The following is a 20,237-nucleotide window of genomic DNA, read 5'->3' as shown; positions in this document are numbered from 1 at the left end:
CAGCAAGAGAAAAGAAAACCATCACATACAAGGGAGGCTCCATAAGATTAAGTGCTGATATCTCACCTGAAACCATGGAGGCCAGAAGGCAGTGGTATGATATAGTCAAGGTACTAAAAGTAAAAAATTTCCAACCAAGAATATTATACCCAGCTAAATTAGCATTCAAAAATGATGGAGAGTTCAAAATATTCACAGATAAACAGAAATTGAAAGAGTATGCCAACAAGAACCCTCCCCTTCAAGAAATTCTAAAGGGAGTTCTGCAGGAAGAAAGGAAAAAACAGGACAGGCAGAGTTGAAGAAGAGTGTAAGAGCAACAAAAAAGACAAAAAGAGAAGCAAAAAAACAAACAAACAAAATATGACAAACACAAGTCCAATCAAAATATGGCTAACATAAATAATTCCTTGAAAGTAATAACACTGAATGTCAACAGATTAAACTTACCTATCAAACGATTCAGACTGGGACATTGGATAAGGAAATATGACCCATCTATATGCTGTCTACAAGAGACACATCTTAGATCCAGAGACTCATGGAGGCTGAAAGTGAATGGTTGGAAAACAATCTTACAAGCAAACAATAACCAAAAAAGGCAGGAGAAGCTATATTAATATCAGACAAAATAGACTTTAAATGTGAAACAATTGTGAGAGACAAAGGATATTACATATTAGTGAAAGGGACACGCTCTCAAGAAGAACAAACAATCATAAATATTTATGCTCCTAACAAGGGCACCTCTAAATATGTGAGGCAAACACTGGAAAAACTAAGTGTAAGAACAGATGTATCTACAATTACAGTGGGAGATTTTTAATACACCACTATCAACTCTGGACAGAACATCTCAAAAAGAATCACTAAAGAAACAATATATTTGAACAGTATATTAGAGGAACTGGATCTAATAGACATATACAGATCATCACACCCCAATACAGCAGGATATACATTTTTCTCAAGTGCACATGGATCATTCTCCAAGATAGGCCATATGCTAGCCCACAAAGAAAGGCTTAGTGAATTCAGAAAGATTGAAATCATACAAAACAATATCTCTGACCACAGTGGAGTCAAGCTGGAAATCCGCAAGGACCAGAGTCCCAGATCTCACATGAAGATATGGAAATTAAACAGCACACTCTTAGAAAAACAGTGAGTCAAAGAGGAAATCTCAAAAGAAATCAATAACTACCTTGAAACAAATGACAATGATAACACAACATACCAAAACTTATGGGATGCAACAAAACCAATACTGAGAGGGAAATTTATAGCCATAAATTCATACATCAAAAAAGAAGAAAGAGCAAAAATTGAAGAACTAACTGCACATTTGGACGAATTAATAAAAAAAAGAACAAAGTAATCCCACAGGAAGAAGAAAGAAAGAAATAACAAAGATAAGAGCAGAGCTAAATGAAATAGAAAATAAGAAAGCACTTGAAAAGATAAACAAGACCAAGAGCTGGTTTTTTGAGAAGATCAATAAAATTGACAAACCTTTAGTGAGACTAACAAAGAAAAAAAGAGAGAAGATGCAAATACATAAAATAAGAAATGAGAAAGGAGATATCACCACTGACCCCACAGAAATAAAGACTATCATAAGAGGATACTTTGAAAAACTATATTCCAACAAAAATGACAATTCAGAGGAAATGGACAAATTCCTAGAAATACATAAGCAGCCTATATTGACGAAAGAAGAAATTGATGATCTCAACGAACCAATCACAAGTAAAGACATAGAATCCATCATTAAAAACATCCCAAATAAGAAAAGCCCAGGGCCAGACGGCTTCATGAGTGAATTCTACAAAACATTCCGGAAGGAACTAACACCAATCCTGCTGAAACTCTTCCAAAAAATCGAAACAGAAGGAACATTGCCTAACTCCTTCTATGATGCCAACATTACCCTAGTACCAAAGCCAAACAAAGACATCACAAGAAAGGAAAATTACAGACCAATTTCTCTAATGAACCTAGATGCAAAAATACTTAACAAAATGCTTGCTAATCGTATTCAACAACACATTAAATGAATTATACACCATGACCAAGTGGGATTCATTCCAGGTATGCAAGGATGGTTTCAACATAAGAAAATCAATCAATGTAATACACCATATAAACAGATTGAAGGAAGAAAATCACATGATTATATCTATAGATGCAGAAAAAGCATTTGATAAAATACAGCACCCTTTCTTGAAAAAAACACTCCAAAAGATCGGAATACAAGGAAATTTTTTGAACATGATAAAGAGTATATATGAAAAACCCACAGCCAACATCGTTTACAATGGAGAAATCCTAAAATCCTTCCCTCTAAATTCAGGAACAAGACAAGAATGCCCACTCTCTCCCCTTCTATTTAACATTGTCTTAGAAGTACTTGTTCGAGCACTGAGGCAAGAACCAGATATAAAAGGCATTCAAATTGGAAAGGAAGAAGTCAAAATTTCATTATTTGCAGATGACATGATCCTATACATAGAAAACCCTGAGAGGTCTACAACAAAGCTTCTAGAACTCATAAATGAGTTTAGTAAAGTCGCAGGTTATAAGATCAATGCACAAAAATCAGTAGCATTTCTGTACACCAATAATGAGCAAGTTCAGTAGGAAATCAAGAAACAAATACCATTTACAATAGTAAATTAAAAAATCAAATATTTAGGAATAAATTTAACTAAAGAGGTAAAAAACTTATACACCGAGAACTACACAAGACTGTTCAAGGAAATCAAAGGAGACCTAAATAAATGGAAGAATATTCCCTGTTCATGGATAGGAAGACTAAATATTATTAAGATGACTATCCTACCAAAACTGATCTACACATTCAATGCAATCCCATAAAAATCAACACAGCCTTCTTTAAGGAACTAGAAAAACTAACTATGAAGTATATTTGGAAAGGAAAGAGGCCCCGAATAGCCAAAGACATATTGGAAAAGAAAAATGAAATTGGAGGAATCACACTACCTGACTTCAAAACATACTACAAAGCTACAGTAGTGAAAACAGCATGGTATTTAGCATAAGGAGAGACACACAGACCAATGGAATTGAATTGAAAGTTCTGATATAGAACCTCATATATATAGCCATATAATATTCAATAAAGCCACCAACCCTCTCAACTGGGAGAGAATGGCCTATTCAACAAATGGTGCCTGGAGAACTGGATAGCCATATGTAGAAGAATGGAAGAGGATTACCATCTCACACCTTATACAAAGATCAACTCAAGATGGATCAAAGACCTAAATATAAGAGCCAAGACCATAAAGACTTTGGAAAGCAGTGCAGGGAAACATCTACAAGACCTTGTAATAGGAAATGTCTTCATGAATACCAAAAGCTCGAGCAGCAAAAGAACAAATAGATAAATGGGACTTCCTCAAAATTAAAGCCTTCTGCACCTCAAAGGAGTTTGTCAAGAAAGTAAAAAGGGAGCCTACACAATGTGAGAAAGTATTTGGCAACCATATATCTGATAAGAGACTTATAACTTGCATATATAAAGAAGTCCTATATTTTGCAAATAAAAAGATAAACAACCCATTTAAAAAATGGGAAAAAGATTTAAACAGACACTTCTCCAAAGAAGAAATACAAATGACTAAATAGCACATGAAAAAATGCTCCAAATCTTTAGCTATCAGGGAAATGCAAATCAAAACTACAATGAGATACCATCTTACTCACATAAGATTGGCAGCTATGAAAAAACAGAAGAATACAAATGCTGGAAAGGATGTGAAGTAATGGGAACACTCATCCACTGCTGGTGGGAATGGAGAAGGATCCAATCATTCTGGAGGACAGTTTGACGGTTTCTCAAAAAACTAACCATAGATTTCCCATATGACCCAGCAATTCCATTGCTGGGTATATACCCAGCAGAACTGAAAACAAGGACACAAACCGATATATGCACACCAATGTTCATAGCAGCATTGTTCACTGTCGCCAAAAGTTGGAATCAAACCAAATGCCCATCATCAGATGAGTGGATCAATAAAATGTGGTATATACATACAATGGAATACTACATGGCTTTAAGAACAAATACACTACAAACATACATGATAACATGGATGAATCTTGAGAACCTTATGTTGAGTGAAGCAACGCAGACATTGAAGGACAAATACTACATGACCTCAATGATATGAAATAAGCTGCCTCAGAGAGCTAGAGACTGGAAGATAAGCTTACAGGAAATCACGGGGTAGAGGAAGGATATAAGCTGACATCTACATGGGGGAAATCTATGATAAGCTGGAGGTAAGTATGTGTACAAGGAAGGGATAAAATAGGGGCATAGGGTTACCTTTGGGTGGGGCTTTGTGGGCTTGAGGGGGGCTAGGGATGGGCGGATGGGTAATATTGCCCAAGAAATTGGGGTGAGGGTGGGGCAACATACAAACATAGGAGAACATCAGGTGTTGGTTGAGAGTATAATGCTGAGAAAACCTTTTCAAAATGTAAGTAGGAAAGTTACCTGTTTAAGATACTTAAAAGGGATAATCTGATGTAGGACAGACTCCTAGGGAATATGTGAATGCTCATTTTGCCAAAGTGGGTTATACCATTGGGTAGAGACCCATATAATGAGAGTGAAGGTATACTCACATCCTGAGGAGGACTAATGCCATCAAATAGAGGGAACTGTATCTCTCAAGAGAAATGGTGGCTCCCAGGGCATTAGGGCAGGTGAACAAGTCAAGCCCTCAACACTGTTGCAAGTATCTCTGAACATGGCTCCTCAAGAAATGAAGATTGACTGTCACTGTGGGCCCCAAGGGGAGGGGGAAATAGATATTGAATAGATGGAACCAACATAACTGTGAGGGCAATAGAAGTGTTTCACAAGAGTACACAAGGATGGATATAAAACATGTAATATTACACCAAAAACATATAGGGGCTGACAGACTAATAATGTAAATCATAATGTAAAACATAGAAATAACCAAAAATTTAGAAAACTATATAGCCTAAAGTATAAACCACAATGTAAACACAAATATTACCTTGTTTGAAAGCCACTGTCTCAATATCTGTACATCAGTTTCAGTAAATATGGTACGAATATGTTAAAAGATTATCACTGTGGAAGGGAAAAGGTTGTATAATGGATATGTGGGAGTACTGTATATTGTATATATGAATTACTGTGATCTATAGCTCTTGTGAAGAGAAGCTTAGTAATTAGGAAAAAAGAAAAGAAAAAGATAAGATGTAGAATTTTTCCAAATCAATATGTATTCTATATCTAACCTTTAAACTCATCACTATATTCCATTTTACTATTAAGGGAACCTGGCATTATATTGGGCTTCACTTTTCAGGAAGTTCTGGATCACAGAGTGGTTCAACAGTGGCAGTGGAGGAATACTGGTATGGGATGTTATTGACAGGGGACATATGGTTGACAGGGATTTCTACAGGACATGTGTCTGGGGTGCATAGAAATGTTTGGATATACTCATAGTGGAAACAATTAAAAAGAACAGCTGGGGGGGTGCTGGGTTCCTAGCCAGGGGGGCTCTGTTGTGGTCCCTAGGGGAGCAGCAGCAGTCCCCTGGGTGCAACAGCAAGGACCAGAAAGGAATGAGGTTCCAACAGTGAGCCCCTGATATTAATGACTATGCTTGTGGGCCTATACACCTGAAATAAGAACAAGGCCTAGAGCAGCACTGTGCCTAACAGTTCCCTCCTGACAGCCTCCATGTTACTCAAATGTGGCCAGTCTCAAAGTCAAACTCAGCATGTAAATGCAATGCCTTCCCCCCAGCATGGGACATGACACCCATGGATGAGCCTCCCTGGCGCTGAGGGATCACTACCAAGTACCAGCTGATGACATAACTAGAAAATGACCTTGAATTAAAGGTTCAACGTGGACCAGCAGAATATCCCTGTCTACATATAATAACAGGAGTTAAAAATGCTGTTTGACCTAAAGTAAGGGGGAAATGGAAAGGACAAATGAGTTTATATGGCTATGAGTCTCTAAAAAAGAGTCTGGAGGTTGTCAGAAGGATTGCCCTTATGCACACCTGAGCAGAGTCTCAGAGACAGATAAAGTAGATACAACCCCAAGTATTGGTTCTTTTGAGGGCTAAAGAGACCCACAGATTTTATGGTCATGGCAGATGGAGTTCACTGCCATGTCAGTTGGCCCTTCTTTGGAGCCGGTGTTTCTGCGTGATGGAGCTGGACTCAGATGGGATCTCTTTTCACAAGACTTTCATGCTACTTTACTGGTATTGTAGTTGGTGCTGGGGTTTAAGATATATCTAGGGGATTTGAATCTCTGGACTGATAATATGATAGCCAGGCCCTGAACCTCAACAGACTTCAACTCCTACACTCTGATTTATTGGACTTACCCCACTCAGCTAACATGGAGTTGAAGAATGTCAACCACCACACCATGGAGCCTAGAGTGCCTACAACTGAAAGCAGGAGGATTGCATCCAATATCCATCTGGAATCTAAGCCCCCTCTTGACATAGATGTGGAATGGACACAATCAATCTGAAGTCCACAGGATGGAGGAATACAGTAAGGCTTAGAGTGGAGTTACTGATATTCTATTCATGAACTATTGTGGTTAATAATCAAGAAAATGTGGCACTGGTGTGGGAAAAGTGGCCATGATGGCTGCTGGGTGCCGGGAATGGGAGGAGGAGATGAGATGTGGAGGCATTTTCAGGACTTGGAGTTGTCCTGGGTGGTGCTGCAGGGACAATTACTGGACATTGCCGATCCTCCCATGGCCCACTGAATGGAACATGGAAGAGTATGGGCTATGATGTGGACCATTGACCATGAGGTGCAGTGATGCCCAGAGGTGTACTCACCAAATGCAATGGATGTGTCACGATGATGGGGGAGAGTGTTACTGTGGGGGGAGTGGTGGGGTGGTGGGGTGGGGGTAAATGGGGACCTCATATTTTTTTAATGTAATATCTTTTTTAAAAATGAATAAATTGAGTAGAATTTGGAAAAATAAAATAAAATAAAAATAAAGGGATGCTGATGCAAAGTACCAGAAATCTGCTGGGTTTTACAAAGGGTTTTCATTTGGGGTAAATGTTTACAGTCACAAGGCCCTAAAGAGTCCAACTGAAGGTTACTTCCTTACCAAACTCCGTTGCCACATGTTGAAGCAAGATTGCAGGCTTGCCATAGGGCTTGTCTCTCTTCCTAGGGCTCATTTCTTTCCAGGCTCAGCTGCTCTGTTCTCTGCCTAAGATCAGCTGTGAACTCTCAGGTGAATGGTTCATCTGTCTTTCCAGGGTCTCTGCAGTGTCTATGGAGGTGTCTCTCTTCCTCTGTGTATCTTCTGAAGATTTATGTCCCTGAGACAGACCTTTAATGGGGATAGTGGTAAATATAGGTTCAGATAAAAGGGGTAGAGGAATCATGAATAGGACATTGGAAATTTTCTGTATGATACTGCAATGACAGACACATGACATAATACTATTGTCAAAGCCTATAAAACTATACAGCATGAAGTATAAACCATAATGTAATCTACAGACCTTGGTTAGTAGCAAAGCTTCCATATTGGTTTATCAATTTTATGAAATGTCCCAGACTAATGTAAGATGCTAATAATAGGGAAAAATATGTGTGTGGGTGAGGGGGGTTATATAACATTGGTTATATTACCAAGGCTTTGACTGGAATATCATATTGAGAATGATGCTCAATTACTCACATATGACCAGAGACTTTTAACAAACTAAGGTTGACTTTTTAGAGCCAATGATTGCAAAACTCTTTTGGAAAATCTGGTCTGGTACCTTGCTCTTGGGATCCCAACCTTTATATGTCAGTAGAAAGTTACTTTCTGGTAGGTATTTGCTTATTTTCTCTGACTTTAAGCAACAGGAATTCACCCAAATGTATTGACAAACTGTAGGTGAACTCTGGTATTGAATTTTTGTCTTGGCTTCCTAGCCTCAAGATGCTTTCCAAAGTCCAACAGAAGGTTCCTTATGGAAACTTCCAGGATAAAAAGGCCTATGTTTTATTTTATTTTATTTTTTTTTAAGATTTATTTATTTATTTAATTCCCCCCCTCCCCCGGTTGTCTGTTCTCTGTGTCTAATTTGCTGCATCTTGTTTCTTTGTCCGCTTCTGTTGTCATCAGCGGCACAGGAAGTGTGGGTGGCGCCATTCCTGGGCAGGCTGCACTCTCTTTCATGCTGGGCGGCTCTCCTTACGGGGCGCACTCCTTGCGCGTGGGGCTCCCCTACGTGGGGGACACCCCTGGGTGGTACAGCACTCCTTGCACGCATCAGCATTGTGCATGGGCCAGCTCCACACGGGTCGAGGAGGTCCGGGGTTTGAATCGCGGACCTCCCATGTGGTAGACAGACGCCCTAACCACTGGGCCAAGTCTGCCGCCAAAAGGCCTATGTTTTAAATCACCATTCTTGTTGAACATATGTAAATACTTAGGCCAAAGCTAATGAAACTGGCCTTATTTTATGATCAAGAATAATCTTTTTTGGTTATCTTTTATCAAAGGGAGGGAGACTAGAAAAAGTTTGGATTTCAATAGAAAACTACAGCATACTCCTATAGGTTATCAGATTCTGCTCCTATTTATTGTATGAACTATTTATTTTATATTTTTAAAGATTTATTTTATTTATTTCTCTCCCCTTCCCCACCCCAGTTGTCTGTTCTCTGTGTCCATTTGCTGTGTGTTCTTCTTTGTCCACTTCTGTTGTTTTCAGCCGCATGGGAATCTGTGTTTCTTTTTTTGTTGCATCATCATCTTGTTGTGTCAGCTCTTCACGTGTGCAGCACCATCCCTGGGCAGGCTGCACTTTCTTTTGTGCTGGGTGGCTCTCCTTATGGGGAGGACTCCTTGTGCATGGGGCTTGCGTGGCACAGCACTTCTTGTGTGCATCAGCACTGTGCATGGGCCAGCTCCACACGGGTCACGGGGTTTGAACCGTGGTCCTCCCATGTGGTAGACGGGCGCTCTGTCCACTGGGCCAAGTCCGCTTCCCTGTATGAACTATTTTATATCCCCTTTGTAAACTGCAGATAACTGCATGCATTGTTACCTGCCTGTAAATTGGCCTGGGTCCTGTGATCTTACATATCTTGTTCTGCCTTAAATGCCTGTCAGAAACCTAACAGGATCTTTTGTATATCAGGTCTCCAATAGACAAAAGAGGGCTAACAGCCCCAATCCTTTGACCTCCCTTACTACAGAGTCCCACTCCTTCATGTGCACCATCATACCTTCCCTAAGAAATTATGACCTGGAGCGAACAGTTATAAATACACCTAAAGTTATAAAACAGCTTTTAACACCATTGTCAATGTACTTTGGGCTCCTCGGCTGAGGTTAACAGCCTAGCACCAGTAGCCCTGCTACACAGACAGGCTCCAGATACCCCGGCTGTCCATGAACAATGTTGCACTTATGTTAATATTTCTGACAGCAGATGTAAATAACCTAAATATTTTGAAGAATCAAGGTGCTTTATGATACCAGTCAGGCTCAAATATTTCAATGGCCAGAACTTCCTGAACTAGCTTATTGGTTTAATGGAATATGAAGACAACTAGTTTGATTTAGATTTATGCTATTAGCTGTGATTATTGTTCCTTATCAGTTTATTTCTTGTAGCATTAACTGTTTCATAATTTTGTTCAATTTCCCTGTCATCCTCAAGACAGATGTCTTCTCTTAAGATAGCTAATAAAAATGAAAATGAGATGGAATGGTACTCTCCCTAGTGGACCAAGACTAAAAATAAAAAATATAAATAATGGACACTCTGACTTCGAGAGAGGATCATACCCATGAACTACTCAGCTGTGCAACCCACTCTAAGGGTCTTAAGTGTAATGTAACTGCCAGCCAATTAGCCTCATTTAAACCAAGAAAGGAAACAAATGTGAAACATGAAAAGGAAAAAAGGAACAAAACAACTGACTCAATTTACTCAACCACCTGACAAGAAATCATTTGTAGTGATTGGAGTGTTTTGATCAAGAATGATATCCTAAATTGTGTGATCTATTTTTCTTTTAACAATAATATCTACCATTTTCTTTTCCCAATTTTAAGAAAAAAGTATTCAATGTCCTACAATAACAATCATCCTTACTCTTAGTATCATTTTGGAACTCAAAGAAATTATTAAGCCTACTTCCACTTCCTCGAGGCAATATGTATGTCACATGTAAAGGCTCAACAGAAGACATTAGCTCCAGGGATCACTCTCAGTAATCCTTCGGAATCTGATTCACTATTTTGTGTAGGATGGTCACATCCAGTGCTTCCTCAGTGGTATCGTGAAGCAAAAATACGTCACCATGGCAGAGATAGAATTTGCCCTCTTCCCTATTTTGAATAAATCTACGTGCACTACCATCTGTGGTCTCACACATTCCTTTTTCATAAGCATTATATCCAAAGAACACTCTTTCTGAAATAGCAACTCATTTTTTCTGGGGGATTTCTTTAATATCTTTCCACATGATGTACTATTTTATAACCATACAACACTAACAATAAACAATAATATCAATAACATTTATAATTATTACATATGGTTATTAACTGAGTATTACTAATAAATTTGTATAAGCTGGGACTGAATTAAGGATTTTATATTTTTTATCTCCTTTTATTTTCTCACAACTCTTTTCTAAGATCACCAAGCATGGAATAAATGTGACACTACAGATGTGCAGCTATCAGAGTTCTCTCTTAATAACTACAAAATGCTGCCTCCTTAATCTGATATATTTTTATATCATGTAGATAAATTTTGGTGCTCAAATATCCCAAATTAGTTATGCATTGAAGATATGTGAAGCAATCATTATAATATGTTCCTGAAAGTAGAATTGCTTAATAAAATCTTGCTTTTCAAAATGTGTTGGAAAGTGTAACTACAGAAAGTCAGAGGAAAAATCAAATTAGGACTAAATTACTTATTATATCTAGTGTTTATAACCATTTTAGTAGACTTATCAAATTTAAATGTTAAATACTGCTATAAAATTTTGAATTAAACATTTGATAAGAGAAATGTGATTACTTTATTTCATATTGTTAATATCTTTCATGTATCTTATTCCTGGATTTTATGTTTTGTCCTTTTCAAATATTTCCTTTGATGCCAAAACAGCTTAACTGTAAGGAAAATCTAGCTTTCATTAATTTAAATATATTTTTTAATATGCTTATTAATATTGGTTATAGTATTTTATCAAATCAACACTGTGGGTATATCTGGACAATATCATTGTGGTCATCATGAAAATATAAACCCAGTCCTCAAAGTTAAAATTCCCGTCTTTTCTATTTTCCAGGGCATAAAATTTTCATAAATAAATTTATAAGAATGGAGCTAATTAATTTATGTATCTATGATAATTGCCTGATGGCATTTTAATATATTTGACACATTCATATCAACTTAAGTGTATGTGGCATTATATTTCTGTAAAGATGTACCTTTGCAGTTTTTAAATAAGTATTCCTCAACTATTGTCACCTAGATTTGTTGATTTTTTATTTTTACTTTTTTTCTGGACCCTTGGCGCTAATCAGCTTCTTCTCTCCTGTTCTGAAGGCTCCTCATCCTGCCCCAAGGCTGCCACCCCAGGGACTCACCAGCCCACAGGCCTGGCTGCAGGAGTGAGGCCACCCTGGTTCCGTCCCTGTAGCCCCCACTCCAGGCGCGGCCCGGGGGTGAGGCTGCACGGGCGTGCACTGGGCAGCTGCAGGCCCCCAGGGGGGCTGAGGGCCAGGGCGCGGGCACAGGGGCGCAGGCCGCTCCTGCAAGTGCCGGAACCCGGTACACCCCGACCGCATGCGAAGCCACGCAGGAGCACCCGGCCCACTTCCTGCCAGAGGGGGCACCCAAGCCGGTCTTGGGACAGGAAACGGGGCGCGCGGGCAAAAGGAAGAAAGCCACCTTCCTCCGCGCCCTCCCGCAAAGTAAAACCCCAGAAAATAACAGAAACGGGGAGGCAAAGGGACTAGCTCCAACAGAGGACAGCAGCGCTGGGCAGCCCCTTTGGGGGGCGGAGGGGAGGCCCCGCCCTGGGGGCTGGAGAGGCGCGGGCCGGGCCAGGGTGTGGGCGAGGGAGCCCCAAACCTAGAGCCGCGATCCGGCCTCAGCTGCGGCCGCGGCGGGATCGGGACAGATGGCGGGTTCCGGGACAGATGGCGGGTTCCAGCCCAGCCCTCACTTCTGGGGCTCCCCCAGGTTGCGGGGGCGCCCGGCCCCTGCGCCCTCGCCTGCGCCGCAGCTGCTGCTGTCCCCCCTATCCCCCTGCCCGACCGGCGGGAGCGGCCCCGCGCGAGGGGCTCGGAGCTCCTCGGGGGCAAGACTCGCGCTCGCCGCCGCCACGCACCGTCCCCGCCGCGCGCCGTCCCCGAGTCCTGCCTCCCGCGAGGAGGCCGCAGTGCAGGAGAAGGGGTGCGGGCGCCCTCCGCGCGCCGCCGGTGCCCGCCACGCGGCCGCCCCCTCTGGCTGCGAGCGCTGCGGGGCCTGGGAGTAAAGCTGCGGGCGGCGCTGCAGCGCGGGGCGGCTTGCGGGAGAGGAGGGGCGGTCAGCCGGCGCGGGCTCGGGGTCACCCCTCCGCCGCCGCCGGGAGCAGATGAGGATCTAGCTTTGTTGATTTTTAAAAAAGCATTTATAATTTATTCCATGTTATTAAAACCTCAACTTTAAAAAGTTTATATTTTCAAACTTGTAAGCAACGTTTTCTTAATTATAACTACCTGTCCACCACTATAGTTTCTCTGTTGTATATGGAAATAAAATTACGTTGTTTTAGAAGTAAAATTTATAGATTCTTTAAAAAATCTACCTTACTGAGTTTGAAAAGGTAAACTTCATGGAATAAAGTATCAATGCTAGTTTATTTCCAAGTTTATCTTTTATTTTCCCTACTCCAGGCCTGATTCAGCCGATTCTCCAAAGAATTCCATATCATATTTATGGGTAAAATTACTTAGAAGCTAAGATTTAGGCTTTAAGAGTTTTGTTGTAGTTGGAATGCCAATCCTTTTAGGCCTTTTCAGGATTTATTTTATATATGCATGTACAATCATAGCCAGCATCATAGCTTCAAAACATACAAAGCATAAATTAAGTCAAAACTAAAAGGAGACAAAAGAAATACACAATACTAACAAGAAACCTTAAACCTACTTTTATTCATAGCTTTTGGAACACACGAACAAAATCTAAGTGAGTATATGGAAGATGTGAAAGGTACACGTAACACATTTTATCTAATTGGCATAAATATAACACTGCACCTAATAATGTTATAATTGTCACTTTTTCAAAATCACGTGGAAGATTTATGAAAAGTATACATTAGTTGGAGGTTAAAGAAATCACCTACAGAGGTTGTTGTTATGGGGGGAGGAGTGGGGTAAGGGGGGTGGGGGGTATATGGGGACCTCATATTTTTGGAATGTAACATTAAAAAATAAAGACAAAAGAAAAAAAGAAATCACCTACAGATTTCAAAATATTGTAAAGTCCAATGTATATATAAACTACAATGGAAGGAAGCTAGGTTTGTATAACACGTTTATATCATAGAGCTCTAGCTCATGAGTACTCACTATCAATGTTGGACAGAATTCTCTATAGAATAGTAAACTAGGAAGCTAACACCCTGAATGGAAACTAAGGGAACATTCTTTCTAAAGGACCTGGAAGCAAAATCCACAACAAAATGTGAACCTAGAGAAATACTAAATGGATAATAATAAAAAGGAGAATCAGTCCAGGTATATGATGTTGCTTAACTTTTGTAAAAGCATTCAATGTAGTTCACTACATTAACAGAAATAAAAGAGAAAAACCCATTATCATCTCAACTGATGTGGAAAAGCACTTGACGAAATCCAGCCCAATCAGTGAAAAACCATTTTTAGCAAGCTAGAAATAGACTATCCTTAATCTCACAAAGAATACCTATAATAAAACTTGTTTCCAACATTATAAGCATGTTGGGATTTTGAAAACTTTCCACCTGATATTCAATACAGGAATGACTGCTGCCATCATTGCTATTTCATTTGTACGGTTGTGACTCAGTTGTACAGAAATTAATACAAGTAATAGCACATAAAAAGGAAGACATAAAATTGTCACTATTTCCAAATAATGTAACTGTTACATTTAGAAATTTCAAAACCTATAATCTATAGCTCATTACAAATTGGCTGGAAGGTCAATAACAAATCATTTGTATCTCCATATTCTGGAAACAAACAAAAGATAAAATTTAAAGAAGGTACAATTTACAACACCAATGAAGCTATCAAATAACAGTCATAAAATGTGTTTAAAACCCTTACATTGGCAACTACAAAGTATTATTGAAAGAAGTTAAAGAAATCTTAATAAATGGTGGCATATATCATATAGAATATAATTGTTAAAATTCCATTAACTCCAAATTTTTTCATGTATTTAATTAAATATAATTCCTCTTAGGAGTGCAGGGTTTATTAACATCAGTAATTAAGAAATAAATTCTAAGTTTGTAACCAATGGGCCAAGAAGAGTGAAAGCAAACTTAAATTAGAAGAACCGAGTGGCAGGATTAAGTCACCAAGTATGAAGAACTCTTATAGGATCTATTTATTAGCATGTTAGTGGCACAAGGGTAAATGAATTAATTAGCCTAACAGGCTAAGGAGTTTGAAAGCATACCCACAATTATGCAACCATCTGATTTATAAGCAAGCAGGCAGTGTGGTACAATGTGTCAAATGATGGCCTTTTTAATAAATGGTAATTTGTGAAGTGGTTACCCACAATTGTGGGAAGCTGCCTCTGGCACAGGTGTTGTATTGGCCATCTTGTTGCTAAGCACTATTTTTAGATACTAACCCGGTTAAGTTTCCCTTTCCCCACCCTCGATGAAGCAATTAAGTTTCTATTCTTATGCCACTCCCCTGGGCTCCAATTGGGCACTCCCTAAAGAGCAGGAAAGTCTTTCCTCCTACGTTGCCAAATAACCATCGGCACATGCGTGTGGCATGAGAATCAAAATCTAGTTAACCAATCATTTACTGACACATGTGTTGTCATCAGTATGTACCACCTCCTTCATCCCTGGCTATAAATACCCCTGATTGACCCTCAATAAACGAGACTTGATCAGAATCCTGTCTTGTCTCCATTTTTTGTGTCTCTTGTCCCTTTTCATTCCCACTCCCTTCCTCAGGTCTTGGTTCAACTGATCCACAGGTCAGGTTGATGTGGCAGGCTCTTTGTCTCTTCAGAGATAGCCTAAACTATCTGTGACTTGTGGGTGTGGGATGATGAAAGGTTGCAGTCCTGCCCTTGGTGAGCAGGAAATAGTTTAACAACGCAAGGTCTATAAACTTTAAGTATTCAGGGGAAATGCAAACCAAATATGCTAAAAGCTTATCGAATGCCTGAGGTCCATGCTAAAAGCTTACTAAGATGTGGAAATATATGCTAATTCAAGCCTATTGAGAACTGAAACAAAAGGACCATTTGGCCTTTCCTCTCTGTATAAAAGGAACTAAAAAATCTTGTTCAGGGCTCGGGATTCAAACAGAAAGTTCCTGAGTCTGGCTGGCCGTCAATAAACCATTTTTCCTTCTCAAAATCATTCCTGAGTCCTGGCCTCTCTATACTCAAGTAATTGAACGTCTCTCAAATTCTACAACATTTTTGGCGACCATGAAGGGACAACAAACGAAGGCCAGAGATGGTAGCATTTTGCTGCCCCTTCTAAATCCCCGAGGAAGCTGAGAGGACTCGGGTGAACCCCAAATCTGGGCACCCCTGGATTAAATTTAATCCAGAAAAGATGTGGGCTCCACCAGAATCTTCCCAACAAAAATCGAGGGCAATGGAAGGTCTGAAGAGAAAGATTCTGGGAACGAAAAAGAACTCCAAACATGGAAGAAGGTAAGACTTCCTGGGTGAGCACAGTCTGGAAGGCCCTAGCTTTAACTGCTAGGAAGGGGAGGCTGATCACCTCCCGAGAGAACCCTAGTAGCCCCAGAAGGTTGGGGGGAAGCCATTCTCTCTAGGCTTGGGAAAAGGAGAAAAACCGGGGAAAAGCCCTGGTGTTTTGGGTTTGTCTAACTGCATGTTAGAATCTGGTACTAGTCTTATATCCACTAAAGGAGTGGTGTCTTGATTTTAATAGGAAGGGCTATTTATAGGTTCAAGTCCTAATGTCCTGGAAATTGGTCTAGATTAAAAAACAAAACAAAACTTGGTTACAGGAAAATGGATCGGCTTTTCTGGTGGAGCTTGGTCTGGGTGTAAAGTTTAAACAGTGGAAAAAGTCTAGCTGAAATCTTTTGTTATGGTGCTAAATTGTGAATGAATTTGCTTTATACCAAATGTTAAGTGTTCTGAGGTTTGTGATGGCTGTGGGGGCAGCCATGGTGAAAATATATATAAACTTGTGGGTCAGATTAGTGACCTTTGTGCTTCTGTCTGTGTCAGCTCAGTGCTAGTGTTGGAGTTTTGTCCTTATGTAAAGTAGAATTACAGCTGAGCTGGAGCTCTCCCTTGCCATTGGCAAGGGGGTGAAATAATTATGGGGCAAAACTGAGGAGTCTGGATGTTTGCCGAGTCTAGATGTTTGTGCATGCTCTGCTGTCTTGTCTCTGGTCTGGCCTTTGCCGGGGCTTGGAGGCCATCTGTGTCTGCGCCATGCACCCAAGTTTGTTGGGGCTGCCCCAGTCAGGGTGGCTGGGTCCCCTGGAGAGTTGCTGAATTTGAGTAGGTTCTGTCTGCCCATTTTGGCCTGAAAGCTGGAAAGGGGGGAGTGGCTTGCCCCTTTCCAGTGAGTCCACACCTTCTATTCATAAGCTGCATTCCTGTTTGATTGTTGTGCACCCAACTGACTGCTGTGAAGGGGGTAAAAAGCAGAATCAGAATAAATGCAGTAAAGTTCCCTCCCTAGGGTGTCAAAGTCAAAATACTTTGCATTCTGCCCAGGTTCTTAGAAGGTATTGTAGTAACTTTAAGTAAGAGAATGTGTTCTGTGAAGGTAAAATTTGTCTTAAGGGTATAAATAATTATAAAAGTTTTACAAAGCATTGTTTAAATTAAGGTATTTAAATGGCTAATTGCAGAAAGTCATTATTTAACAACAACTGAACTGATAATAATAATAAAAGGCAATTTTATAACAAACTTATTCGGCAGCCAGTCTCCCCTGCCAACTTGCTTCCAAAAAAAATTGTTTCTGGTATTACATGCTACTAAGTATTTAAAGTGAAGAAAAGTTCATTATTTTAACAAGCTTGTTTAGTATTAATAGCAATTATATGTTGTAAGAAGTTTGCCTGGTAACTTAGTATGTGGGATATATGGAGTGTGTTTTTATTGTTAAGGAAACAGAAGATGATTTTGTCCTAAGATAAAATGATTGATTATTGGAAAGAGTAGAGTGTGGGACAAAACCTAAATGAATACTGAAAGTGTAGAAGGTTTGTGGAAGGAAAATTTTTATGATTAAAATTGAGTAAGATCAATATACAAAGAAAATCTTTTATCAATAGCTTCTTGTGCTTTAACCTCATCATTTCCTCATTGTTTGAAGAAGAGTCTTACCTCTTTTAAAAGAACACTTATGTTCTAGAAATCAAATCCTGAAAGTAGCTTTTTATTTCAAACTAACTGCAAGAAATTTATTCTTTTACTTTAAAGGAAAAATTAAAGTAATTGTTAAGTTCATTTATTATGTTATAAGTCAAATGAAAAGTATTTAAAGGTGTTATAAAATTAATAGTTTTTAAAAAATTAATAAAAAGTATAACTAAGAGTTAAAATCATTTATAAATGCATTTATATTATAAAACAGTGGAAAGACAATAACTGAAATTATAGCTGGGTGAATTTAGCCTGAAACTATTATTTAAGTGTAAATTCTAAACTAACCTTTCCTTTGTTTATGGTTACTTCACACCTAACCTCACCCTTTGCCTTTTCCTATGGTCATTTCATAATTGAGAAGAGCTGGGACATTACTGTCTCCTCTCCTGGTATTAGTAACCCTTTCTCTCATGAATTCAAGTGTAAACTAAATAAATTGCAGCCTGATGGAATAAGGTTAAATGACCACTGGAGTTTTATTATCTCCAAAAATCAAAAAGGGGGGTGGAGGGGGAGAAGTCTCCTGTCTTGACAGTCAGTGTTCCTAAGAGTGGCAATTCATGAGAGAAACCTGTCTGTCTCCCTTAGGCTTCAAATAGCTTCAGTAAATATATATAAAATTAATCTTGTTGCTTATCCAAAATTCTGCTAAATTCAAAGTAAAATATAAAGTTCTGAAACAAAAAAATAGTGCTAAAGCATTGAGAACATTTTGGTTACAATCCATTAAGAAAGAAAATTCTTGTGTAAAACTGCATAGTCATAGTATAAAACTGCACAGTCATAGTGCAAATTAAGAAGAGTTTCAAAAGTCTTTGAAATGTTTTGCAGTCACACTTGTTTTGTAAGAATTAGAAGTTTAAAGTAACTAAAGTTATGTTGTTGTGTCAAACTATTCATGTCTGCCTATTTGCTCAAATTGTTGAGGTTAAATATGCAGTTATAAGTAATATATATTTCGGAACCCCAAATTAAGCTAAACAGTATATAAAATAATGCAAATTATAAATAATATCAATGAGTATTGTTTCTGTGTCTAACTTTGTGTCTGCCCATTTGCTCAGTGTATGTCTTCATACATCAGGATAATAATATCAACTTAACAAATGAAAATTCTTAAAAGAGCTCTATTCAAATTGTTAATTAAATATGCAGTTATATATGTAAATAAATATTCTTAAAGCCCAAATTAAACTAAGCAGGATGAAAAAGTCATAGAAATCTGATTATAGAAACAATTGGGAAAGGGCCTCCTCTTTGCAAGAGCTTTAAAGGCAAGACTAGGTGTAGCAGATTAAACCTATCTACTAGGCTAGGGAACTAAGAATCAGTTTGCCTGGTAATTTCCCAGTTTAAATCTTTTGTCAGCCATAAAATGTAAAAAAACAAAGATTAGGTTAATTTTCACATAAGAAAAATGTTGATGTAACCTGGCGGCCTGCTGCCTCAGTCTCCCACTCCCAGGTTGGACAGCAGTGGAGGAGACCAGTTTAGGCCAGTCCTATGGGCAGTGGAAGGATGCCCAGGAAGGAGCTAAGTCGGTGCCATTTCAGCACTAAATTCTATTCCTTATTTGACAAAGGGGAGCAGGTAAAAACTAAAATGGTTGGAATGTGATAGAGGAAGCAGTTAAATCACAAACTTTGCATGGGAAAGTTAAATCTCAGATAAGCTGTAACTTCTGAAGTATCCAATCTATGGAAAAACAGAGGAAAAGCTTGCATGCTAGGCTTAGGGGTATAAATTGTGTCATTTTTCTTTGTTTGGGGCACCAGCCATATCTGGCTCTGCGCCCCTTCTTGCAAGACTGAGAATAAATTCTTCTCTTCTCCACAATCTGGTGAGCCTTATTTTCTTCCAGAAGATTTCTTTCCAACAAAATAAAGGTACTTAGTGGCTCTATTAACAAATTTCAGTAAGTAAAGTCCATAAAAACTATGGAGAGATCTTTCCTGTGTTATGATTTTAAAAATTAAGTAATTGTGTAATGTGTTTTAAAACGTGGCAGTCAGTATGCTTTTAAATTATTAATTTTCATAACTTAAAGAAGTTTTTAGCTTCCTGTAAGGGAAAAAGAGAACATTCCTTGCATAAACTATTATGGTTTCAATTTTATTTAACTTGAGTGTAATCTCCCATAGTTAATTTATAAACTAAATTAACATTATATATACAAAATCTTTAGAGTAATGAAAATTGTAAGTTCACACTGGTGAAATTAGGCTAAAGGAAAAAGACTGTAGATATGCTCTCTTAAATAAATAAATTTCTTTGGTAATTGTAATTTAATAAATTTATTTAAACATGAGGTGGCTAGCCAATGTGGTTATAGTCAATTATAAGGAGGTTGTAAAACATCTGCCAAACTGAAAATGTTTAAATAGTTCTAGTTCTAGAAGTCATTGTTAACTAAAACTTAGATTGGTATTGGTAGCAGAAATAAGTTAATGATAATAAAACCTGTCTGAAGGCCACCGCAGAGTACATATTTAAGTAAATGGTAATAAAAAGTTATCTTGATTCTAC

This window comes from Dasypus novemcinctus, assembly GCF_030445035.2.
Source record: "Dasypus novemcinctus isolate mDasNov1 chromosome 21 unlocalized genomic scaffold, mDasNov1.1.hap2 SUPER_21_unloc_1, whole genome shotgun sequence".
Taxonomy (NCBI): domain Eukaryota; kingdom Metazoa; phylum Chordata; class Mammalia; order Cingulata; family Dasypodidae; genus Dasypus; species Dasypus novemcinctus.
The sequence above is the reverse complement of the archived record's forward strand: the minus strand, read 5'-3'. Positions refer to the sequence as shown.